The 27,057-nt window shown below is 38.2% G+C and overlaps 2 long non-coding RNA genes across 2 annotated transcripts in view; one reads left to right on the forward strand and one right to left on the reverse strand.

The window, feature by feature from the left end:
- Nucleotides 1-27,057, forward strand: part of LOC149031718 (uncharacterized) — a 63,767-nt gene that overhangs the window by 27,017 nt on the left and 9,693 nt on the right. The window lies entirely within an intron of this gene.
- LOC149031721 (uncharacterized) overlaps nucleotides 7,749-27,057 on the reverse strand; it is a 31,322-nt gene continuing 12,013 nt past the window's right edge. Inside the window, exons 2-3 of the long non-coding RNA XR_016177461.1 lie at nucleotides 8,247-8,800; nucleotides 7,749-8,116 (exon numbers count right to left, since the gene is read on the reverse strand). This is a non-coding gene — a long non-coding RNA (uncharacterized LOC149031721). The remainder of the gene's footprint in view (nucleotides 8,117-8,246; nucleotides 8,801-27,057) is intronic.

A 27,057-nucleotide genomic window follows, 5' to 3' on the forward strand; every position in this document is an offset into this window, starting at 1 on the left:
CGTTCGACGAGATGAGTCGTTACAGTTACGATCATTATTAATGACATAATTGTTATAAGGAAGTCAACTTTCCCATTGTCGTCATCATTACGTTGTTAGAACGCCGTATACTTGTAGTAGTTTCGTTATATCTCACGATACCATAATAGGGTACTCTTCCACTCCTGAGATATACTTTTTCTTTTTAGCCCCCATACCATTTTTTTTACTTTCTTTCGTACGACAAATGGCATATCATTTTAATAGCGACTCGCTAAAAACGATTTTCGATCCTATCAAACTTTTACCTTGCTAGTATTTTTACTCCTACTGATTACAAATTTTCTTCTATGCAATTGAAAATGAAATTCTCGGTCAAATTGCGATACACTAAGATTAGATCTTAGGATTAAATAGATTGTACACAAGTTTGTTTTGTCGGACAAAGTCAAAGTTGAAATTCCGCGAGTGTGCGACGTGAGGAAACGTTACGGCGACGTAGCAAAAGGGACGATGATAGGATGGGTGGTCGATCCCCACTGACGGTGATTGCTTCTACCCCAGGCTGCCTTAAAATTGACGTCATATTCGTTATCCTTTCGACCCTTCTTCCACGCCGTCCTCTTTTACACCGCTCCTCACTTCTGCCCGTAGGCATCTCTTTCTGCATGCGTATAAGCTTACATCAACCCTTCTCTCCATATATACGGCCACACCCAGTTCCAAAGCCGTTCTGACTCCAAGCTGAGATTCGTTGAATTACCTTTCCTACCAAGAGAAAAGAAGAATGTGTGATTGTTACTTTTCGTATATACGATTATAGATATCTCTATGTAAATGTGAGTCTGTGTGGATGTTTGTGTATGTGTGTAGCTTTTTCAACCATACCTACGTTCTCTCTTCCATCATCGTTTTTCTTTATCGAAACCCTTCCGCGGATGGACATCCGTATAAAAACATTGTGGATCGCGTTACACGTAAGTCTGTTTTTTAAAGCGACAAAAGGCGGAAAGTCGGAACGGATTTGACGATGAGAATTTAAGGGTGATAGTCCATTGAATAATTCTCCCATGATTTTTAAGATTTTATACAGTGTTTCACGCATTTTTTTTTCATTCGGAATATTTTGTTTGATGTAAAACTGCTATTGCATTCATTGATGATTAAAAACATTGGTATAATTATGTAGATGATATTAGTAATCGATCAGAATCTTGATTTTCCTTTGACCATCGTTCAAAACAAATTTCAAATATATTAGAGATGAAAGCTTTGAGAAAACCGGTTTGGTAAGCATCCCTTACCACTCTGAGAAAGAGCTTCCATTCCTGGGAGAGAGAGAGCTTCCATTACTAATCCATGCAAAAACCGGAATATCTTTATCCCCGCTCGTTCCTCAACTACGTATTTCCGGAATAAATTCTAGAAAAGGGAATGCGCTTTACGTTAGTGTAACCTTTGCTTCTGTTGTCTCTCTCAAAACCATTTATGGTTAGTTAGAAATACGTGAAAAGAATAGAAAGATATTTTACAATGATCGTACATTCATCTTTAGGGATGAGGGGTGGAAAATAAGTGAACTTAATCATTCTCAATTATTTTGTTTAAGAGATTTTCAAGTAACTTCGATGAATCCACTCTCTTTCATCCCTTATTGGCTATTTTTATGTTTTTCTTTACCTTGTCTTTTTTTTTTTTTTAATTCCCGAGATAACGAGAGTAGGACATAAATATTCATATCTCATTGAAGGGAGGAGGTGAGGTGGTGGTCGATACGATTCCATAACAAACTCGGTGACCATAATTTCCGCAAGAGTTATTATAAACGATTTGCATAGCCGATATGAAGCGGCGAAACGACTTGAAGGTTCGCGAGTCTGGAAACGCGTGTGTCGTCCGAGAATTCAGCAAGAGCCAGGCGCCGAGTAGACCGTCCAAAAGGGTTGGGGCTGCAAGAGAGACGTCTGAAGAGGGTGGGAAACGGGTTGCTCGAAGGGTGGAAGGTGACGTGCGGAGAGGGATATCTGAGTATTGGTGGGGGGGTGGAATACGAATATGAGAATTAAAGCCGTCGAAGGAATTAAAGCGTATAACTATGGATCCATACATGGATATCTTCATCTCACTTCTATCTTATTGTTTATTGTCTTTTATTCACAGTAGTTCATTTGTCACTAATCCGTCATTCATTTTTTTATCATGTATCAGTATTTGCTAGTTTGAAAATTAGTAATATTGTTTTTAGGTTATGTATATTATATATTTCTGCTCTTTAAGATCAATATAATTGGATAAACCTATGTAGTACCTAAAAATTCAATCAAATACCCTAGAAAGTTCGTGGCATTTTAATAAATAAATGTTAAACTTAACTTAAAGGAGTAACTCTCTTAAAGTAGTATCAGAAATATCGAATTCTCAGTAGATGGGATTTTTTCCTATAACCTTTCACATGCATACAGACACACACACAGACACCCAAGTATATACCTACGTGGTTGTTAGATACCTAGGTGGTCACGGTGACGGTTCGTAATGCTCGCAGATTCGTACGTCACAGAGTCAGCACTAGCAGTTGGCTCTGGAGTGACCGCATCTCTATATCAATCACTTCTCTGGTGGCCATTCCACAGTCGCCCTTCGAATGCCGCCCTTCGTTCGCTCTGCCACTTCTGGACAGCCGCACGTACCGCACTCTCATTCTCTCTCACTCACTCACTCACTCAGTTACTCACTTACTCATACATTCACATTCACTCTCTCTCTCTCTCTTTCTCGTTCCCTTTCCATTTACCTCCTAAAACCCTCTCGGACCAAAGATTCACTTTCTCTCTCTCTCTCTCTTCTACATTACCTTTCCCTCACACCCTTTACTGTTCCTAGGACGACACGAGTGTTCCACATCGCACTGCTAACCGATGTACGGATTGATAATTTATGTCCGTTAATTATGAGCCTAGACCAGTCGTGCTATAGTATTCGCCCATTTGCGCATAATCGTGATTTAGAATTCAACACTTAATCGTTTATCCTAAATATAACATAACAATAATAATTTTAATTCAAATAGATTAATGATCACGAAGTAGAGAGTATTAATCGATTTCAAATCTAAATCATAATCGTGAATTGTTTCCCCAGTCCGATTTCAACCCTTTCGGTGTCTACTATCTCTTTCTTTATCGGTCGTTCATTTGAAGGAGAGAGTCGAGTCGAACGATGCCGGATTGTGATGTAGTCTGGATAAAGGGATGAAACTGAGTGAGAGAGATAAACGACCAAGTTGAAGCCTCATATCATTAAAATAGAGATATTGACAAAAGCCTCCGGTATATCTATATAGATATATATAAATGTATTTATATGTGTAATTATATGTGTGTGTGTTCGTAGATATATACTTATATCTATATATATATACGGGTAGGTGGAACAGCAGCCTGAAGGCATCTCACAGATCAATGGGAATATTGAACAATTGTCTCTCTAGCTACAGCTGAAACGAGCGGACCAAGACAATCAGCCCTCTGCGAACAATGCGTAGCTTAATGACGTAGCTGCTGTGCACCACCGTTTTCGTCGGATTCTCGTTCGCGCTCTCCTAAGCGCCCGACGACGACGACGGCGATGACGACGACGACGATGAGGACAAGGACGAGGACGACGAGAGTGTAAATGAGAGAGAAAGTTTCTCATCTCACTCAGTAACAGACAACCGAGAAGAAAATATAATTAATGCCTAACCCGTCGAAGATCATCCAATCAAGAAGCGAGAAATTAATCGACCGTTTTTTATTATGACGAAACCCTTCTTTCATCCGAGTATATTTTTCTCAACGATGAGATAAGATTCATTATTGGGTTGTGTACCAATAAGAATCTTTGGTTCCTTTTCTGATCTGCTGAACACTTTTGTCTTTTTCGTTCATCTTTTAGGTTTTTTTTAAGAGACTGGTTTATGGGATAGCCATACGGTGTCGCGGGGGCTTAAGGAAAGCCGGGGCCGCGGGTTTTCGCAGTGGCAATGGCATTGGCGCGGCACCGTCGGCAACGCGGTGTGTTTTAGGGATCAATAATTTATGTAAATGTGTACGCGGCTAGGGCGCTACCGTGTGGCGGTGAGTTACAGCTACGATGTAGAAGGATAGGTAGGAGGTGGCGAACTTTCAGAGAGAGTGAGCGAGAGAGAGAGAGAGAGAGAGAGAGGAAGATAAAGATAAAGAGCGAGAGAGAGAAGGTAAGGGTAGCCGACACGAGGTTTGGGGTGCAGAGACGACGGTGTACGGTGGCGGACCGACCGAGGGTGGAGAAGATCGCGACACGAAGGGGTTTGACGTCCAACCCTTTCATCGATTGTACTTCTCTTCTGCTCCCTTTTATCCCTTCACCGTAGCTCCCTTCATCCTCCTCCTCCTCCTCCACCTCTTCTTCCTTCCTTCTTTCACCCCCTAACCATTCTTCCTCTTCTCCATCTTCTATCTACCACGAGCCCAAAAGGGGCAGAGAGAAGGGGTGTTGGTGGGAGGGAGGGTTTGGTTCTCCCTGGGATGAGGAAGGGGTGGAAGGGTCTTCTCTCGGTCCTTCTCGTCGTCGGGCGCCAAAAGCAGCCATCGACTAATGCTCGATAATTCCCCGGCGCGTTTGTTCGCGCGCGAATATTTCCTCGACTTTTCCCATCGGACATAATGGCTGCCCAAACCTCTTTTCTACCCCTCCTCCTTCTCTTCCTCCTCCTACCCGGAATTCTCTAACCGCATGCATTGTTCGACTCACGCTTTAACTCTCTACCTCTTTTCTTTTGATCATCTTCATCCTTTTTTTTTCTTCTTTTAACTACCAACGTATCTCTCGTTAATTCTAATTTTGCAAACTTCTGACGAATTTTTTGATAACAAAATCAAACAACGATTTATCGATAATCGTTCAAAATAATTAACAGTTTCGAGCATCGATGACCTTGTTACGTTAAAGTAGTAGAATCCTTGGAAACGTATGGGTTTGGGGGGAGACAGGTGAAGCAAGGAAGGGTAGAAAATTGGCAAAAAGGGACACAGAAAGGACAACGGAAAGGGTCGGTTTCTCGAAAGCTGTAGCTGAAGAGTGTAGGTAGAGATGAAGGAGGAAACGGAAAAGGGACCGGTTGTTTCGACCCTTCGTCTTTCTCCCTGGCGTTCGACACTGGCGTCATCCCGGCGTCATTCCTCCCTTTCACCCTTCCTCAGACACCATCAGACCACCCCCCGAAACCTACCCTTTTGATCCCCCCAATAATCAATATATTCTAACATAACTCTAATGGCCACCCCATTTGAATACACTACCAAAATCCACCCTACCCAACGACCCCCCCAAACCCTCATCCGCATCTCTCGCGGTACTCTCCGACAATACCAATCATCCGAAATTTCTATATTCTCTTTCTCTTATTCGACGACTCCTATTCTCGTTGTTGTAGTGTGTTGTCTGTCTGTCTGTCTGTCTGTCTGTCTGTCTATCTGTCGACTAACCCTCTCTTTCCTTCTCTTTTCCTTTGCTTACTTTCTCTTATTTTCTCTGATGCCACAGTAGACTGGTATTAAAAGTTTAGAGGACGCGACGCCTACGGGCATCCTTCGCTAGCTAACAAACCCTCCGAACCAAGCGGAAAATTCGTACACCCATCGATGGCCGGTCTTGTGGTTACCCTTTTTCCCCCATTCATCCCTTTTCATTTCTACTTTAGGTATCTCTAATTCCCTTTTTCCTTTTCTCATTTAATGAAATATTATCTAACTCTTGTTTGTCGTACCATGTCAAAGATATCAAACAACTAGCAGTACTAATTTATTTCCAATGGCACAATGTAGCAATATTATCAAAAGGATTTTATCATACGAGTTATCTTTTTCTATCTTGCGAATAAGTGAGAAATAAGATGATCAAATTTAAACAGAATTTCCTCGATGCATCTTAGCAAAAATATCTTTCGGGTTGAAGTATGGAAAAGGGATGAAGGGGGTGGAACGGGGAACGTGACGAAGTCACCCCTAGGGTAAGTCGAGCGGGCTAATAAATCAATTCCACCGCAAAAGAGGAGAGAGAAATGGAACAAGATGGGAGGAGGTGGTGGTGGTGGTGGTGGTGTTGATGGTGGTAGTAGTGGTAGATGAGGTGAGTGGAACAGCCAATGTTGGTTGGGTGATGGTGTACGCCATTCGGTCTTCCAGGTTGGTTTTTGGTTTCGAGCGCACTCGATCTGAAAATAAGGATTTACATATTCATGTAAAGATCTTGCGGCAGAGGATCCAGCTGAAGAAGAAGAAGAAGAAGAGGAAGAAGAAGAAGAAGAAGAAGAAGAAGAGGACGTTGCCGTACGAGCGAAGCAAAGATAGTTTGTAATGGGATTTTCACCCTCTTTCGACCACCACCATCACCACCACTTACCTGTCGTCATTTTCTTATTCCTTTTACACTACTTTTCTCTTGAGAAGGTGAAACGTCTTTGGTTTATCGACGATTCCTTCCATCTTCTAACTAAATTTCAAGGAAACCCACACACATACATCTCTTATAGAACTGATATTGGATTAAGAAGTTTTTTATTTCTATCAGGGATTTAAGTGAAGACTTTGACTCGTACGAAAAAAATAAAAAAAAAAAAAAAATAAATTGTTAACTCGGAAAGTGTGAAATCAGAAATCAGGGCCAAAGATGTCTTTTGGTAATTCGAAAAGTTTGTGTCTTATCGGTTTCCCGAAGAAATAAATTGTATTAGGGATATAGTAAGAACACATATACAGACATATACATGCACATATGTGAGATGGTTTCTATCAGTTTTCTCTCCCCCATATTGGTCTGAAAATAAGATTGCTTTGTGACGCTGAAACTTGACTTGATTTTCTTTCTAAAGTACTTGCTTGCTAACTTTCAAGAAACGATTCTGTACGTCTCGTCACGTAGGATTTATTTAAACTTTCCTTTTATCGTTTTTCTTCCACGATCGGTGGTTGGCTATACGGATATTTTTTTTTGTTTTTTTTTGTTTTTTCGTTAACATCCCTCCCCGTGAAACTGTGACAATCCCCCACGATCACCCCCCATTTACAGGTTTTACCTGTCTTTCCTTTGCCGACCCCTTCTCGTTTTCGTGCTCGCGAAACGACTAGCGTGAGACCGTAAAAAGAACGACGATTTCAAAAGTAGCAAATGAGACGCGTATCGCGAACGTTGAAATAGAGGTGGTGGTTAGAGAGTAGAAAGAGGAAAAGGAGGTGGAGGAGGAGGAGGAGGAGGAGTAGGAAACGGGAAAGGAGGGTGAAGAACTTTTCGAGGCTTTGAACGAACGAACGAACGAACGAACGACGAGAGAAGGTAGGTAGAGGAGTATGTGTTAAAATGGGTGTTTATTACGAGGAGGGAAAAAGATACAGAGAAGTGGTAGGCAAAGTCCAATGAAAAAGTTGTCACATTTGTTTCGTTCCGTGAGATAAAGAACGATGAAAGTTGGAAACGATGAAATCGGCAAGCGGGTGGTATCGTTGAGAAGTCGTTTTGTGAATTTCTTTAACGAGAACGAGACCTAACGAGGAAGAGTCATTTCAATATATATATATATATATATATATATTTTCAAATATATATACTCTTTTTGTTTTATTTTTATTTTTATTTTCCACCCTTTGTATTATTGTATGGTCGATATTTTTATCGACTATTATATACACCTATCTATGTATGTACGTGTATATATGCTTGAGTAGATATAGGAAGAATATCGTCGTCTTTTCCCTTTTCGGTTTTACAGACCGCGACTTTATACTTTAAATCCGCCCTATAAATATCACGCTCCTTTGGATTTGGGGCTGGTTTCCGAAAGATTGGCTCGCGGTATCCTTCGTGGGAATCGCTCACCGCTTTGCGTCGATATATCAAGGGATGAAGTTTGGGCCGATCCCCAGGAAGCATGCGGGACGATTCGTCATCCTCGTTCCTTGTAAAACAGACCACTGCTTTTACGTATTATATCCCTATTGCCGTCTAAGCGATGTCTCATCGATAAGAGAACCAAAATATATGATCTTCCTAATATGTCCTAATTCATCCTTTTCAAATCCTTCATATTTATTTACTTGCTTTTCATAATTACGATTTGATACTGAAAAGAAAAAACAATAGGATTCCTGAAAGATGTATTGGATTGTCAGATAGATGAAGCTAATTTGATGCTAACTTTCCGTTGCTTTAAGATGTTCACTTATTTGACAGATAAAAATCGTGTAACTTACGTTCTACTATTCCAGCAAAGTTTCCCTTGGTAACCACAGAAGCGAGTTGTCGGCAATCGAAGATGGAATGTTAAACAGCCGAAGGGTTGAACACAGTCTCTCTCTCTCTATCTTTCTGTTAGACTATCTCTCTTTCTCTTTCTGTGTCGTAGGTTCATTGAGGCACACCGACAGCAGCCATGCAAGCAACCATCCAGTCAGCCATACCGACGACGACGAAGACGACGACTACGACGCCCAACCTCTACCTTACCTTCGTAGTCTCTGGCCTGTGCCAGGCGTTGCTCGCATTTAGATAAGTTAAACTATAAATTAGACGGATCACTGGTAGCTACTCGAGGAAATGTTGTTGGCGCCTGAATATGTATGATTTATACAAGGAACTCGACTCACCGATATAATTCCTCCCAGCTCGAGTAGAGAAGGAAAGGGCGCAAAACGTAGACCGACGAAAGACCCTATCCTTCGCCTTAGTTCGACCTTTACCTTAAGATATATCATACACTCCACTTGGACGTGTATTTTCATTATCCAGAAAAGCTAGATAGTCTTTCCTTTATAACATACAAATATTTAGTTATCAATTAACTTACACTTAAATCAACACACAAATATGATGTTATTTTAATTGAGCAATAGAAAATAGAACTTATGGGATATTGATGCAAACTTAAAGTCATTGCTCAATGCAACCATAATGCAACCCTGACGCAAACCCCTAAGAATAATTTTTTTCCTAAACCCTTATGTTATAGATATAAGTTATAACCTAACTTTTGGGTTAGGTTAGGAAATTCTTATCTATTCGAAATCTTTTAACTCATCTATCCAATTAAACGTGTACACCCAAAAGCTCTCTTAGTAGTTAGAATCTCTAGGATAGGTTTAGTTGTTCGCGAATAGAAAGGGCAAGCAAGGAAGCAAGGAAGCAAGCAGCAGTTTTGGAGTTCGGTTGTGCCAAAAGCCTGGAGGTCCCTCGCGCTTCTTCTTGGATACAATACCGAATTGAAATCGAAACGTGCCTCGTACGACTCTGATCCTACCGGTGTTTCTCTCCCAACGGAGAGAAGAAGGAAAGAGGAATACCAGTAGTAGGAAGGAGTAACACACTATGGAAGGAAGGAGGCAAAGACAGCCTGTACACGGCGCGCAGTTGATTTAGGATTCGTATATAACTGCGATCGAGCGAGGCCGAGCACCGTCTCGAACGGAATACTAATCAAAGATACACAAATTCCGTCGGCTAATACTTCAAATCCCCTTTAGTCGGGATCCTGAAATTAAATTATTGGATTAGATGGCAGCTACGCCAACCCTTTCCCGATGATGGTAGCCACGTACTCAACAGTTTCTATTCAAAAGGAGTATTCAATCGAATTCGATCCTTTTCATTTCTTACATCTTCAGAATCCATTCTCATTTATTTTTAAATTAACTTTCAATTTCTTATACGGAACAACGTTTTATAACAGGTGGAACATCAAATTTGTACGGTGCTAATTATTTCTTGTTACCACAATATTCTCGGATGGTTAATTTTATGAAAATCTTTTTTTAATGAATTCATTTTCTCGGTGTATAATAACAGCTATCATTCCTTTTAACTATAAATAATAAAATTCTACTCATAGGTTGAGAAACGTTGGTTTAAATATAACAAATTTATCTATTATTTCTTTTTCTCTTGAATGATAGAAACGTGGTATCTCAGGAGACGAAGTTTTTTTAAATACGTGAAAACATTATTGTTGTGTAATTTCTTGTATAATATTACATGTAACATTTCTAAAATTAAGAATTCATGTTACACGCATACAAAATGAATTGGGGTTGAGGATAGAATTTGTTTGAATCTCTTTTAAAAAATCATCACACACAAATTTGTTCGTACAAACAGGTAATCGGATTGATGCCGGATATATCAGGCGCACGTTATACTGAAAGGGTTAAATATTTTATCCACGTTGGTATAACTGTTATATAATCAAGCAGGTAGAACACATATATGCATATATGTACGTAAGAGTACGAGAAAGAAGATAAAAAGCTTTCCTTCGGAAGCAACGTGGCTGGAAAGAACGGAGGGTTGGGGGTTGGTGGTGTGCTTCGAACGGAAAGTTTCAGAACGATAAAAAAAAAGGAGTGAAAGGGATGAAAAGAGAGGAGAGAAGAAGACGAAGAAGAAGAAGAAGAAGAGTAAGGGTGAAGGTTTTAGGGAGGAAGAGAAAGTCCGTAGGATTGGTAGGGATGGGCATGGAAAGGCCGATTTGGGTAAGGGGATGAGAATGGTCGTCGAAACAAAAGATTTTCAACGTTCCTCTAACCCCTTTTTTCCCCTTTTAACCTGCCTACAATTTTTTACAATTTTTAACACTTTATGTCATATTTTGACAGATATATATTGTTTAATAATTATTATAAAATTGCATAAAAATATAATTTCAATATAAATGAATGATAAAATAATTTTATAAGGATAAATATATTAATGCATATAGATTACAAAATTAAATATCTTATATATTTGTAATTAAATTAATAATCATAATTATTTATAAATTATAATAATACCTAATCTATATAATAAATAAAAATTATATATTTTAAAGGGTCGACACACACACAGTGTCCGTTTCGGTCCGCTGGACCTTTTCGTATAAGAGAAGAATAGAAAGGATAGGATAGTATACCATAGTGAGTTTTAGAGGACGACCCTGGGAAAGCTATATTTTCATATCAATGATTTTATGACCGCATCCTTCTACCCTCGGGGGTGGTCGTCGCCGCCACTACGTCGACGTCGACGTAGCGGAGACGCCAGAAACGTTGGGATGAGCGGCTTGAACAGGGGGGTGGTAGTAGTGGTAGTTGGTGGGTTGGTACGAATGAAAGTGGGAACCCCGTAGGAAATCTATATTTTATCGCGCGTGAAATTCTTGCTATTTATTCGCGTATAAGAATTTAAATGTTTCCAAAATGCGACCTGGCTGGCCACGTTTTTTTTTTCTTTCTACATCCCCATACCCGATTCCTCCCTTACCATCACTTTTAGATACGGCATAGTAATCCTTACATGATTTAGATTCCTCCTTTTTCTAGCAGGAACAACCTTCTACAAAATAAAGTGGGAGTGGGGGAAACAAAAAGAAGTTGAAATCCGACAAAAAAAGAATCGAGTTCGATTCGCAGTGTAGCATATTCTTGGATTTCGTTTAACCGTAGGAAAACGAGAGGGCGGTACTTAAAAATAACGACGCCATTAACGTCGCTACGTAGGGTAGGGTAGGTGAAGCGGGGAGAAAGGGCTAGTTGGAAAGGGTAAGAGGGTGTAATAGTTGGAACGAGTTTCATCCGTTTAAATCTCGCATCACTTTCTTCGATAATACGTCACGTTTACTAAGTTTCATATCACATGAGACCCCTTCAAATTAAATATATAATATATCATCATTATTAAAAAACGTTAATCAATAAAGTTAGGAGTTTGGGGCCCTTCGTCATTCGAAGGATCATCGTTTGACACCGATAACGAGCTCTTATTCACTGTATCGAGTCTTTTCATACACTTCAGGAACTCACCCTTTTCTGAGAGAATGCAAAAAGCTTACGTATATGAACTACGCGAACGCATCCTCTATGGCACACGGTGTTTCCTCTCTGACACACCCCCGTCCCTTCACCCTTTCTCCAACTCCTACCATAAAGCTCGAAGTTTACAACGCGAAATGGACTGGAAAGCAAAACGCGCGCGCGGGCGAAAAAATATAAAAAGAAAAACAAAAAGCGAAAGGAAAAGAAAGAAATGAATAAAAAAGAAAAAAAAATAGAAAAAGAAAATAAAAGAAAGAGAAAGAGAGAGAGAAAAAAATCTGAGTAACGAGGGTGAACAGCAGAGGCGGATGCGGAAGGATGAGCGAAATGCTACCAACGTGATACGAAATAAACGTGAGAAGGAAAGAGAAAGAGGGAGACTTTAGGGGTGGGTGTGTGTGGGAGTGAATGGGGGATGGGGATGAAAGGAGAAACGAAAGGGTGGTAGTGGTGGTGGTGGTGGTGATGGTGGTGGTGGAAGAGGAATTCGAAGAGGAATCGGAGCAGAGGCATAGGTACCACCACTACCATCACTACCACTACCATCACTATCCATTCGGAGAAGTAATATTCAGCGCAACCAGCGCAACGTTCCGGGAGGATGAGCTTTAATTGGAATATGGATCCGCTCTCTGTCGTTTCCCGATACTCCGATAAATTATCCTACGTACCATTTGCCCCGGAAAGCGGCACTTCAATTCGCTCAACGTTCAACGCGTAACACCTACATTGAAGAGTTAGTATGAGAGAGAGAGAGAGAGAGGGAGAGATGTGTGATGGTGCGTGCAAGCTCACGAACGAGCTCACCTAACCATTCACCATGGGAACGAGAAATATACGATTAAGTACGAATGAAGGTTTTTATTTTTTTTTTCGTCCCTTTTTATTTTTCTCGTTTTACTCTTATTTTTATTTTCTTTTCCTTTATTTCCTTCTTTATCGATAAAAAGGGCACACGCGGGCAATCATTTTATACGATTCGATTTATTTATTCATTTCCTTTCTTCCTTTTTAAAGGATATGTATTTATAGATGGTTATGTTTTTTTTTTTATTCTGTCATGGGTGGATATACAATTTGTTTATTTTAAACATTTAAGACATTTTGTGTGTGTGTAGTATTTATTATAAAATACTTTTAATATTATACTAAACCCATTTTGTTTAATTTTTAATTTAAAAAGTACAAAAATAAATTGAAATCCAAACAACATTTTGCCATATTCCTCATTCGTCAAACGATACAGAGAAAGATATATATATATATGTATTTCCAATGGTCAGTTCGACAATTAGATTAGTCGAATCGGTCAGTGGTAAGCCCACGTGTATTCGCGATATAGGAAAAATGTTAGCGAACTGACTGTTCGGAGACCGAAGAAAAATGCTAGGCATTAGGTTTTGGATTGCGAGCAATGACGGAAGTTGATTCGCAGCGTTTTGCCGTAGGGAGTAAGCTTGCTAGCGTTTCACATGAGTTGTGATCTATACCCGTTCCTACCAATTCCTCTTGCACGAAAAGCTCGAGGCATCCTCGTGGGATTTCGAGTGACGTATGTGGCTACCTGACGAGAGAAAACAATCTTCGTGAATGTATCGTTCTTACCTGTTCATCTGCTACCCAATACCAATACTGAACATGAACATTAAACAAATTCTAATCAACATGATAATAATTCAGATTAATCGTTTAGTATGTTGACATTCATTTTGAACAAAACTCCTAACAATAAACGAGAACCAAATGAACGTAGATTAATCCCCAAATAGAAAGGATGTTCTTTCATTGGTGACAACTACAACGTCGCGGTTAAAGTATTAACGTCCGCTTTGGTCCTGTACAACCCACGATCAGCGATGATAAAAAAAAGGGGCAGAGAAGAAAAAAAAAAGTTGAGTGGACGCGGTGATACCGTAGTGCTGCTTGTTTTCTACTATCTGTCTTCGGGTAAACGCGTGCGGTTTAGCCAATTCGACCCCCCCTTGACCGAGAAAATGGCTATCGGCCCTGGGAATACGTTTACGACCGTTCCGGGCCGAGTAATTCTATTACGGAAGGATTTTTTCGCTTTATACTATATCGAGAGACAGGGGTTGGAATTTTTGTTCGATGTTCTCTCTCTCTCTCTCTCTCTCTTTCTCTCTTTCCTCCACTTCAACTACTCTCACCCTTATTTCCTTGTATTCGTTCGAAACATTCCTCCGTTTTTTTCTTCTTCTTCTAATAAGGTCCAAGCTTTTCTCTTTCTCTCTCTCTTGAAAGAAAGTTGGAGAAAGAAATCGTCGATCAAACAGGATGAAAGATTTTGATTTTATTTCTAAAAAAAAAAAAAAAGAGAGCATCGAATCTCAAGCATATAGATAAGATTATTATTAGGTTATTTTTCATCTTTCGGTATAAACAGATAGATTTAATAGTTTGTTTTTTGTCTAACATTTGGAGATATTGATCCTAAGTTCGATGACTTAGGATACATTTGCCCGTTTGCCTTTTGACAATATGATGTATCAATCTTTACCAAGGGAAGTAGGAAGAAGACCCTAACTCGACCATGGAAAGACAAGACACTCGATATCAGAAGATTTGCATGTCCCTTTATGAAAATTCTATAGTTTATGGGAGACATTTGTATGTATTATCATATTAGCATATTCCAAAAAGACAGCAATCTCAATATTGGATATCAACGTTGGTCTATATTGTCTGTTTACTGTCCCTGAAGAAAATTCTGTTCTTCTTTTTTCTAGGTTATGTTTAAAGACTATAAATAAAACGTAGATAAGTATCGGGCGTACGTAAAAACTATCGAAAAAGGAAAAGGACAGCTAGGACTAGGTGGGTGGAGGTGAGCTAGAGTGGATGGGGATGAGGACAAGGGAGAAAGAAAATGCGGTGGGAATAAAAGCATTGTGAGTAACATTGGTATCGTTTGAGATCAAGTCGTTTGCGTTTCATTCGTACGAGAGAAGCTTTTCTCATCCTACTGATATCACGTACGAAGGTTCGTATACGTTGCTAAGCAACTGCCTGGAGGGTGCCTTCTTGCTCACGTTATACCAACGTCGGCGTGGTTTTAGCTGCTTTACTCATTTAGCCATTATAATATGGCACAAAGTATAGGATCAAAAATTTTTACAATAATTGTTAATATATTGATTGTTTCATCAAAAACTTTAGTTTAATTGAGACTTTTTAAGTTTCTCAACAAATCGAAGAACCAAAGTAGAGAAGGGGTAGTAGAAACTGGAATTTCAGGTAGGGTTGAAAACCGGAAAGGGATAAGAAGGGGTTAAACGAGCGACGCCGGTGACAGACGACGTCGACGTTGTTGTCTAGGATGAGAAAATGAAAGAGGAGTATAAGAAGAAGAAAGAGAATGAAGCCTCCTTTAGGAGATGAGAATGGGAATAGTAAAAGGGGGAGTGTAGGGTAAAGAAGAGGAGGACGATTGGAATGTCGTTGTGACGCAAAGTCGTACGTTGGGATTTCCGTGCAATTGCTTCCTAATTATTGCCTTCAACTAATAACTCGCGTTAATTTCGAACTATTTAGTGGCTTTGGCGCGTGCGCGAACACTTGTTCTCGACCTTCGAGAACCCTAAACCCGAACTTAACCGTTCTCTCTCTCTCTCTCTTCCCTCCGTTCTTAACATGTCGCTACCAACGTCGAAGTTTAAATTGAATTGAGTTGGCATAGCACACGATGCTAGTTCGCTAAACTATACAAAATGACTATAGATATCTTGCATGTAGGTACATAACTGTGGTATACACGTGTAACGAGCTCACGTGGAACACCATCGTATCCGAAGACCATCGACTGGAGAACGCTATACCATTCCTATCCAACCTCCTATCCCTTACATCACCTCTCTCTTTCTATCTTCCTGTGTTTATAGGGCAAGTAACACTATGAAGATACGACAGTTCAACCGGAAACGATAGAAACCGACCGACTAATACCCAGAAACACCCCTACTCGTTCGACCCTCATATAAGAGTCTCCTTATTCCTCCCTTAATGGTTTCACTCTGGGTAACACTTTGCTTTATTCTTCTTCGATATCCTTTTCTGCACCTGTCACGCAATACAATGGATAGGAATACAATGAATCAAGTTAGATGTTCAGTTTTTTAGTTACTGAAAAACTGAAAACAAATCATTTGTAAATCGATGTTGTTTCGATGATTAGGAATAACATGTAACAGTTGTGTTCTTGTACGGATAGAGAGAGCTTGTCCCTCTTGTCAGGTATATATGTATAGTCCTCCGTTGGTCAGGTCGTTAGCGAGTCGTCGAGATTAAATGCCTTCCAGCGTATTAGAAGCTGGTACTAGGTTGATTAGTCTCCTACGTTGGTCTAACGGTGATCCTCTTGCCATGGTCGACATCGATCCTAAGTACCGAGAAACACGTCCTCCTTGTCGTCATAACTGTGCACCTTACACCCATACTACCCTGAGCTTCAAGCTCTTAGTTAATAGCTCTGCGGAAGCATATTATCTGCTTACTGTTTAAGCGATAACCGATAACGCTTGCCTACGAATTTGCTTCTAGTATAAACCTAACTTACTCTCGATCCCAATAGAAATATCGATCAGTTTATTCGAACTTAGGTTAATCAATATTTCTAATTGTATTTAATTAATAATCACCACGGTAATTAACTGAAGTTTATTCAACATAATAAAATAATTAAAAGTTTAATAAGATTCAATATTAAAAATGATAAACAATTTGTATTATTTTATGATCTTTATAAGTTTCTGATAATAAGTTCATACGAATTATATCAACCAATGGAAAGTAAAAAGAAGGGAGTGAAAAAAGAAAAAGCAGAGAAAGATAAATTACGTGCGGTAAGTTTTTTTTTTTTATTCTGTTAACGATTATGCACGTTCGTATATGCAAAAGCCACGCACGAGCACGCATAACTCGCGTGAAGGGTGCGGAAGGTAATGACAAAATAGGGTGGGCTTGGGGGGGGAAGAAGTGGAACATATATACGAATCTATATATCTATATATGTATGCATATGTGTATGTTGATGGCAAAGAGTGAAAGAGAGAGAAAGAGAGAGAGAGAGAGAGAGAGAGAGAGAGAGAGAGCTCGTTAATATTCATACGACCTATGAAGCACGTCGCACAACGAACCATCTCCGCGTGAGATCATCGTATAAGATATCTATCAATAAATAAATCATAATACGTTATTGCTTATTTGAATATTCTTTCGATGCAAACTTATGCGAATGGTGCGTATGCATTGGGAAGGGGTTCACGAAATTCGATTAGCTTATTCAATAATAAAAAAAAAAAAATAAATAAATAAAGAGAGACGTAGAAAAAGGGGACATCAATTTTTGTTCTGGTTAATCTACGTTTTTTTTTTTTAAATTATAATTTAGCATGCATTCATCTCTTTTTATCTTGATGAAAAATTACAATTCGATTATTTAAGTTCATTGAAAATATTTTGGATCCAATATGAAGAAATTTATTATCGTTAAAAATGATTTTTCAAGTAAGTTAATATCTTTGGTGTAAAAACTTTTTTTTATACAGATAGGAATGGCGTTATCGATTATAAACGATGTATGTCGATGATTCATTGTATCCCCTTTCTTTCTTTTTTTTCTTTCATCGAATGGCAAGAGGGAATCGCGAGAGTCTAAAGTAACGCGATATAAGCTTCGACGAATATAACGTTAGGGTCTAGGGTTGATATCGATGCTTTAAAATACATATCTATATACATACATGTATATACTTACACATATGCAAATATATTTACATATACACGTAAGTACTTACATATGTGCAGTAACAGAGGATCGAACGTTACGCTGTGCTACTACGTTCGCCACGTTCCGCTCGACGAGAATAAGGGTTTCGTACTTAATGAATCAGGGAGAGGGTAGTTTTCGAATGCAGAAAAAGAGAGAGAGAGAGAGAGAAAGAGAGAGAGTGGGGAAGGGTATTGTATTCCGCTTTCTTCTCTCACGGGATTTTCTCACTCTGGAGACTTTCTCAAACGTGCGGCAACCCTCTTTCGTCTGGGTTCCGTCTACTTTGTTTCTTTTCTCTTCCCTTATAATATTGTTCACCATGAAAAAAAAAAGATTCTTTAACACTATACTTTACTTTAATCAGTCATATGATTGGTCATAGTTTTTGAAATATTATTATTTAGATAAGAAACTTACATCATTGTGATGGTGACTTGAAACTTGATATTTTTTAATTTATTTGTTTCAATAATAATAACAAAAAATTCAACAATATCCAATGTTAAAGATCACACGCTAAAATATATATATATATATATATATGTATATATAAGGTAGCGATGACGCGAGAACTTGCATCCTCTTTCTGACGTTTCTTCCTCGTAAATCTTGAGTTACTGGTTGAGCCGTAGAAGATGCCGTGATACGGGGGCAGGTGTCGCTGTAAACTCAGTTAATTAGACAAGAGGCAAACCATCAGCAAATCCCCCCTCACCTACACCACCCTGTTCCTTCTACCGCCCACCACCGTTCACCTCATCCTCACCACCCTCTCAACGGCCCCAAGGCTTGTTAATAACGCGTAATTACCATTATACATAGCAAAACACTCTTCCAACGCTCGCACTGCGACCCCATTAGATAAGACGACACCTTATTACAAGCAAACTAACGTTGGTATATCGCGCAACACAAAACTTCGAAGTCTGGAACCCTATAACCGTGTTGTAGGAAGGACCCTTTCGAGTCCTTCGTCGTTTCGTTCGTTCGAGGAACGATAACAGTCTTGGTGTGAGTTTGGTTTGTTAAGAGATCGTCATAGGAAACCAAACCATCCGTGAATTTCACATTTACAATCAACCTATTCGAGTATTATCAATTACATTTGTGTTAGTTAGCCTAATATCCATGTAACACATAGTTTTAATCTTTTATTCGTACTTTTAACATTTGTTTGTTCCCTTTGTTGCTTGCATCTTTTGCAAAAAGGGAAAAGAACATTTTTTTTTTTTTTATGGGGTTTTGATGTAGAATCCTTTGATTCTTTTAGTAAGGAGTTAAGGTTGAATCCATTTAAAGTTTCATCTCTGTTTAAGTTTTAATGCAAATAGAGAAGGGAGCGTAGAAAAGACGTTATTATGATCTCAGGTGGATTGTGAAAATTTGGAGCGGGCGATTATAGTGCGTCCAGGAAAAGGAGTCAGCCACCTATGGCGATTCCGTAAGTGAATCCGGCATTTAACCTAAAGCTCTCGCGATGCGTAGCGTTTAATAACGACGACGTAGTCTCTGAGAAGGATCCATCTTTATCTTTATCTTTCTCACATTCTCTTTCTTCTTCTCTGAGTAGGTGCCCTGAAGCGTCAACGTTCCAAGGGTTTCTTTCACGATTTATGTCATAATCACCTGAAACACAGACCAAGAGGACCCGTGAGCGCGTTTTCTACTAACCAACCTCCTTTTCCTCCATCTCGTGTTCTTTTAAAAAGAGAGAGAGAGAGAGAGAGAGGAGAACGTTCCTATCCCTTTCTCAGTGTGTAAGAAGAATTTATGTATGTATTTATTATCCATGTATGTGTGAAGAGTATAGGAGGGAAAGAGAAATGTACGAATGAACGAATAAACGAATGAACGAACGAACGAACGGTGCACGCGCGCGTTAGTAAACACAAAATGCATTTGGGGTTAATGCGACGTGTATCGCACGGCATTTTCAATGCTACTGTTGAGTACAATTTCTCTCTTTTTCTCTCTCTCTCTCTCAGTTCTGTTCTGCAGTACTCGGAAGTCATGGAACGCAAGCTGTTCGTCCTGGTGGTCTGTAACGGTGGCGACGGAACGCGAACTTGAACCCAACGACACGAGTTAGCAAGCGAGTAAACGTTCGTTCGTTCGTTCATTCGTTCATTCGTTCGTTCGTTCTTTTCCTTTCCCTCTTCTTCGTACCATTGCTTCGGAAAGCTTCAAATGCTAAACGCTAAATGCCACGCATTCAGTATTATTTCACTTTTTCTTTTTCGCGTTAACATGTAACCAAGCAACTCGAGTTTCTGCTTACCAGGACAGGAAGGGCTTTTCCCACATAACATCAACGTGTCAAGAAAGATTTGTCTTTTTTTCTTTCTTTCTTTCTTTTACCGACCCCACAGAGAGACCAAATGCTACTGTTGCTTTGCTTGGTGATTGTGGTGCACCGTAATTTCTTTTTGTATTTTATTCCATCGTCGTGTCCTTCATCTTTGGTGCCCCATCAACGATACACGTGAATTCTCACGAATGAGATATGAGATTCATTTTCAAAAGGATCTCGTAAAAATAAAAAAAAGAATACACACACACACACACCACACATACATATATACTGTGCTTTAGAATTAAACGAATATTATTATGCGAGTACCAACTCAACGTCTTTTCGCCTGTCTTACTCTTTTCGAGTTGGTTACTTTTATCTCGTTCTTCGTTAAATGCCGCAGGACAGGAAATGTATAAAAGTTTAGTTTTTAAATGGGACTTCGACGAAAGAACGTAGACCTCTTTTATGAAACTCAAACGATTTTTTATAGTAATAAAAAAAAATTCACAAATGAATAATCCCAGTAGTGGTCTAATACAAACAAATTAACTTCTTTTTTTTAACATGGAACACTGCAACTGTACAAAATATTATTCTAATATTTTGAGCAATAAATAAAACAATATTTCTAGATAATATTAATAATAATAATCATCATCATCTTAAAATCCATTGAACCCAATTTAAATTATAATTAAAAAATATCAAACACCATTAGACTAATCGTACCAAGTTACACAAAATTACACTTTTAAAACTCTAGAAAATTTCATTGGCTCGTGTAAGGTTCGTTTCATATATTTGAACATACACTAAAATATAATACATGAACGTAGAATACGAAAAAGGGTTAGAAATAGAAGTTACCGGTTGTACCCCGGGTACCAGCAAAGTATTCCAACACTCAGGTTATCTTCCCCACCAAAAGTATTCACCTATCCCTCTCTCAAGCTGTTCCTCTTTTCCGTCCTCCGGCTAGGTTGGCCTCATCCACATCCATACCAACACTCCTACAACCCCCCTTCCCCTCCCCACACACCCCTATTCTCAGTCAGGAAACGAGTACGAAGGCATTTAGACCTTTTCCCCGACTCATCAGCTTTGTGCTTTTGCCGGTTGCGCCACGCACCGTGTGTGCCAAGGGGTAATAATACAGCTTTTGCTGCTACCTACCTCAAAAACATGAATTTTCACTTCAACTTTTCGTTAACTGCCCTCTCGCCCACCTAAGTACAAAGTTAATTTTTTAATTATCCCCGCGGTATCACCGGTAGCATCAACGCGGTATCATCCTTATACTAGTCTCTTTTCCACTAACCCCCCTCGCCCCTCACCACACACCCTTTCTATTCCTTCACCTCTCTTTCTCTGTACTGTAACTTTGGCCACACCAATTTCCTTTTGTTCCACTATTTCTGTCTCTCTTAGATATTCTCCCTTTTTTTCCGTCACACCTTTCTTTTTTTCTCTTCTTCTTTTTCACATCCGAACAAGTCTTGATGGGCAATTGGGAATTAACGCTCCCGGCAATGCTATCTTATTCGAATGAATTTGCATTAAAGAGAAGTTGTAAGTAAGACCAAAGAGGAAAGTTTTGAATTCGTTCATTTCATTCTTATGATTTTTTTATTTTTTTTTTTCTGTTGTTTGAAAGTTTCGATTATTAGGTTGAGTATAGAGGGACAGTTCGTTGCAGTAATGTCTATATTTTCTTTTTGTTTTTTGAAAATGAAAAATAATGAACAATTGGGTTAAGTGATATTCTCGAAAATTTTAGTCGGGTAAATAAAAAGCAAGCTTGACCATAAAAAAAGATGACGAGGAAGAGAACGTTATGTCTCGTTGGTTGTTACAGACAAAAGGGACTGTTAAACGCGTAAGATGTACGAGCTGTTTTTTAAAGGGTTGAACATTGTCGTTTTGTGTCGTACGTGGAGATTCATTCCATCGACGTAGTCAAAAAAACAAAAAAACGATTTTAACAGTAAAAAAGAAAAAAAAAGATAAGCTATAGTGTTGGAAAAAAGAAAATTAAGAAAATAGGGTGGGTAGACATTGAGAGGACGCAGTTTCGTCAGTCTCGTTGTCACGGTTGTCGTAGAATGAAAACGTACGACCAGCTCGTATTTTAATTCCGTAGGACAAACCAGCGTGGCAGCAGCGATGCCACTCCAACCACCACCACCACCACCACCACCACCACCAACCAACACCAACAGAAGTAAAAGCAGAGAAACTCCACCCCTCTCCCACTTTAACCCCTTGTCACTACTTTCAAACCGTACCCCTTTCTTCTTCTCCTTTTCCTCATCCTACTGCAAGCCTTTGGTGTAGGTACCTCTACTACTGCTACTGACTAACTCCCAACCCACCTGCCACCCACTCAACCCCCACACCTTTTCTCTTCTCTTCTCTTCTCTTTCGCGTGCTTGCCCGAGCTTGACATTACGGTGCATAATATTTAATAATTATTTTCATTAAAGTCATAATAAAGTTTGGAATACTTTATTAATTTATAGGCCGGGGAACACGTTTAAAGGGTTTCCTAGTCGACGTAGTACGAGCTTTTCCTACCGTCTCGCGGCCATTCGTATCAATTATCGTCCTTCACACTGCGAGATTAAGGAAGGAGTCGCTCTCTTTTTCTACCTGAAACCATTCCATGCCCACGGATGAACTCTTTCCACGATCTTATCGGTACTGTGTCCGCCAAGTTCTGGGACGGCATACCGTGTCTCCACCAACAACCTCTTTCCAACCCCTAAGGTGCTGATATATATATATTTGTGTCTTTGTGTGGGTGCTTTTTTTAAAGTTCACAGACATTTATGGTTTAATTATGATTTATATTATACTAAAGTTAGAGTTGTTTGTTTGTTTTATTTCGTTGGAGATAATTTTAAGATTGTTAGATTACTGTTACTGCAGTGAAATAATATCTTACCGTACATGGGGACCATACACTGGAAAAGATTTTAATAAGATGTAGTGTATTAGTAGTATACATTTATGGTATTATCGTGGTCAAATATTTTTGTCCATTGGTCAGTGAATTCTGAGAAAAAAGCATTAAAAGCTTTAAATTCCACGATTCATGAAGTGGCGCACTAGGTTGCGTCAAGGTTTTTTCATACTTAGACGATACCAATGGTACTTTTATTTATATATTATAAAAATATAGACCTTCTAGTACACATAGGAATATTTCTAAGTTCAAAATTCATCATGTAGAACCTTTAAAAATTCGAAAACTACAATGACTAAAAATGCTTATTTTTGGTGTGATATTGAAAATGTTGGGCCAAGGTTTTTTCAAACTTAGACGATACTAATGGTACTTTAATTTATGTATTATAAAAATATAGAACTTCTAATACATATAGGAATATTTCTAAGTTCAAAATTCATCATGTGGAACCTTTAAAAATTCGAAAACTACAATGACTGAAAATGCTAATTTTTGGTGTGGTATTTATTGGGTTAGGTGAGGATTTTTTCATACTTAGACGATACTAATGGTACTTTTATTTATGTATTATAAAAATATAGACCTTCTAATACATATAGGAATATTTCTAAGTTCAAAATTCATCATGTGGAACCTTTAAAAATTCGAAAACTGCAATGCCTAAAAATGCTAATTTTGTGTGTGGTATTTATAAAGTTGGGTCATGATTTTTTCATACTTAGACGATACTAATGGTACTTTTATTTATGTATTATAAAAATATAGACCTTCTAATACATATAGGAATATTTCTAAGTTCAAAATTCATCATGTGGAACCTTTAAAAATTCGAAAACTGCAATGCCTAAAAATTCTAATTTTTGGTGTGGTATTTATAAGGTTAGGTGAGGATTTTTTCATACTTAGACGATACCAATGGTATTTTAATTTATGTATTATAAAAATATAGACCTTCTAATACATATAGGAATATTTCTAAGTTCAAAATTCATCATGTGGAACCTTTAAAAATTCGAAAACTGCAATGCCTAAAAATGCTAATTTTTGGTGTGGTATTTATAAGGTTAGGTGAGGATTTTTTCATACTTAGACGATACCAACGGTATTTTTATTTATTGATTACAAAAATATAGTGTTTCTAATACATATAGGTACATTTCTAAGTTCAAAATTCATCATGTGGAACCTTTAAGAATTCGAAAACTGCAATGCCTAAAAATGCAAATTTTGTGTGTTGTATTTATAAAGTTGGGTCAGGATTTTTTCATACTTAGACGATACCAACGGTATTTTTATTTATTGATTACAAAAATATAGTGTTTCTTATACATATAGGTACATTTCTAAGTTCAAAATTCATCATGTGGAACCTTTAAAAATTCGAAAACTGCAATGCCTAAAAATGCTAATTTTGTGTGTTGTATTTATAAAGTTGGGTCAGAATTTTTTCATACTTAGACGATACCAATGGTACTTTTATTTATTGATAATAAGAATACAGTGTTTCTAATACATGTAGATATACTTCTAAGTTCAAAAAATTTATTTATTATCATTTTAAGTTTCCTTAGTAAATTATCTTTGATTTTCATGTTAAGATAAAATAATAAAGTTTAATTGCAAGTAAAATCGATAGTTTGAATTAAATAAAAAGTATAGGAAAGATAGATTAGATAAAAATAAGCAACATCCTGTTTATTTTGAAAGCGATAACAGTTTGGTAGGAGGAGGAGGAGGAGGAGGAGGAGTTGGAGGAAGATGAGAAGGAGTACGGTCGAGTATAAGAATACAAAGGATGAGATGCTTCAGGTTCTTTAATGCTGGAGAGGTAAAAGGGTTAACGAGATGGAAGGAAAAAACGACAAAAAGGATAATAAACGCATCTTTTCAAAGCCGGAACGATACGGTTTCCTAATTTTATTTAGAGAAGAGCACTCTAAGGTCGGATCGTGAGAGAGGCGCGTCTTTTAAAAAAGTATTCGCACGAGTGGACTTAAAAAACAAAACGCAAGACTTCATCCAAGCCTAGAAAACTACAACCACCAGTACCATCACTACCACCATCTTCATCATCATCATCATCATCATCATTATCATCATCATCTACCAGCCACCCTTTTCTCCCTTATTTATTATGTTATACTTGGTTTTCTTTGTCAGTCAGTCTTCTTATACTTGAATTGAAATTTCTTCTCTCTCATTCTCTTCAAGCAAAGGGAGAAGAAGAAGCTTGAGGGTGGTGGTTGGAAGAGGTTGGATAAAATAAGAGAAAAGGAAAGAAAGAGAGAAAAACATATATATATATATATATATATTATCTATATGTACATATATATACGCGGACTCCCTCTTGTAAGCAAATCGTGTTATCCTATGGGCGGCCATCTCCACGGTCGGACTGGAATTAAAATAAATACATATCTTAATTAAGGTCGGGTCTTTTCTCTAACGGGTGACCAAAAGTATAAACGTCTACGTTCTATATGTTAACAGAATTTTTGTTCAATAGTAGAAACAGATCGATGTAATTAAAATCTCATCTATTTTCAAAGCTCATCTAATCATCGATGATATAATAAAATTCATTTTACTTGTTGATTTTTTCAAATTTCATTATTTAAAATTAGTGTAAATGAAAAATACAAATGTTATAGATAAAAATTGTTGATCGTTCACCCGGTGTATATAAATATACATATGGATGTAGTACCCAGGCCGTAGCTTTATTCCCCTTTATATGCACATTCGAATATCCGCGAGTTGCATCTGAAAACTTGGCCTCTCCCAGGCAACACCGGGAACCTCAGCAAGGCGCCCAGCGTTAAGAGTTTTACCGGTGACTCGGTTCACCTTTTTGTTTCATAGCCATGCCGCCGCCCGTCCACTCAGAAAATAGTTGAGAAAAAAAGATAAGTACCTTTCTACCTACCTAACTATCTATATATCTAACTAACTACAAGATATATTTATTATAATGCATACATGCAAGAATACAAAGAGACTATACAAACAACTAACGAAATAAATGCAATTATTGTTTCGAAATATTCTTATATTATTTTCTAACGTTCAAGCTTCATCCAACTATTCATTTTTTCTAGTTTTAATTCAGTACTTTTGTGATTACAAACACAAACAAAATTCGTAATAATTATTTGGTTAGCATGGAAAAGGGTTGTTGAAGATGAATTAATCTAATACGAGACTTGCATACGAATCTAACTCGTATAATTAAAAAAATAAAAAAAAAAATAATATTTCAGTTTTTATACGACCAAATCTTTCACGGTTCAAAATGACGACCATGTTCTCCAACATGTCATAATAAATGAAGCAGAAGAAACTGTTTATGATAAATTACTCTTACTAAGTCGCAGTTCTACGACCAATTATGCTCATTTTCGAACGTACAAGCTAATTGGTTATTTCCGTAAGCAGAAATATAAGCGTGTAGCGATCTAAAATAGTAAAAGCTTGAAGGACGATGAGTTAAAAGGCGTCTGAGGAAAAGAGTGTTTAAAGTGAGGGATAACCTAGCGAGAAGGGATGAGGGTTGAAATGTGGGAGTGTTGAAAAAGGAAGAAGGAGTAGTGGGAGGTGGGTACTTATTATTATTTAGGGGTTCAACGAACGTGTATGGTTTTTGCCAGAGATAGAATTACATATTCCAACGACCACCTTGAAAACTAGTAGTGGTGGTAGTTGTAGTTTTGTGGGGTAGTAACGGAACCGACAAGAGACACAGTTATATATATATATATGTGTGTGTGTGTGTGTGTGTGTGTGTGTGAGGGAAGCGGCCGAGCGTCCACTTTTTATTTCGTCGTTGCCTTTGCTGGGTGCACCGTGTCAAAGCGCCGAGGTCTTCTCAAAGTATAATTATTTTAGTTACAATTAAAAATGTGCAGGGAAGCAACGGCGGCCGTGGGCGACGTTGTCGCTTGGACCCATTCAGTACCCTTCGGTTAGCGAACTCTCATCCTGTCTATCGTTATTATATACTTTTTATATCTAACTATCTTATGAAAGAAATCGTTCAAAGAAATAGAAAAAATCAGAGTTAAGGTTTCTACCTTTCTCTTTCTAAATGTGTGTGTGTGTGATTGAAATCATTGAGAAATGAAAGAAGTGTGTTAGAAATTCTGATAATAATCAAACAAGAGATAAA

The sequence above is a fragment of the Polistes dominula genome, unplaced genomic scaffold (genome assembly GCF_049000335.1).
Source record: "Polistes dominula isolate Pdom_NZ unplaced genomic scaffold, Pdom_raw_medaka contig_78, whole genome shotgun sequence".
Lineage (NCBI taxonomy): Eukaryota > Metazoa > Arthropoda > Insecta > Hymenoptera > Vespidae > Polistes > Polistes dominula.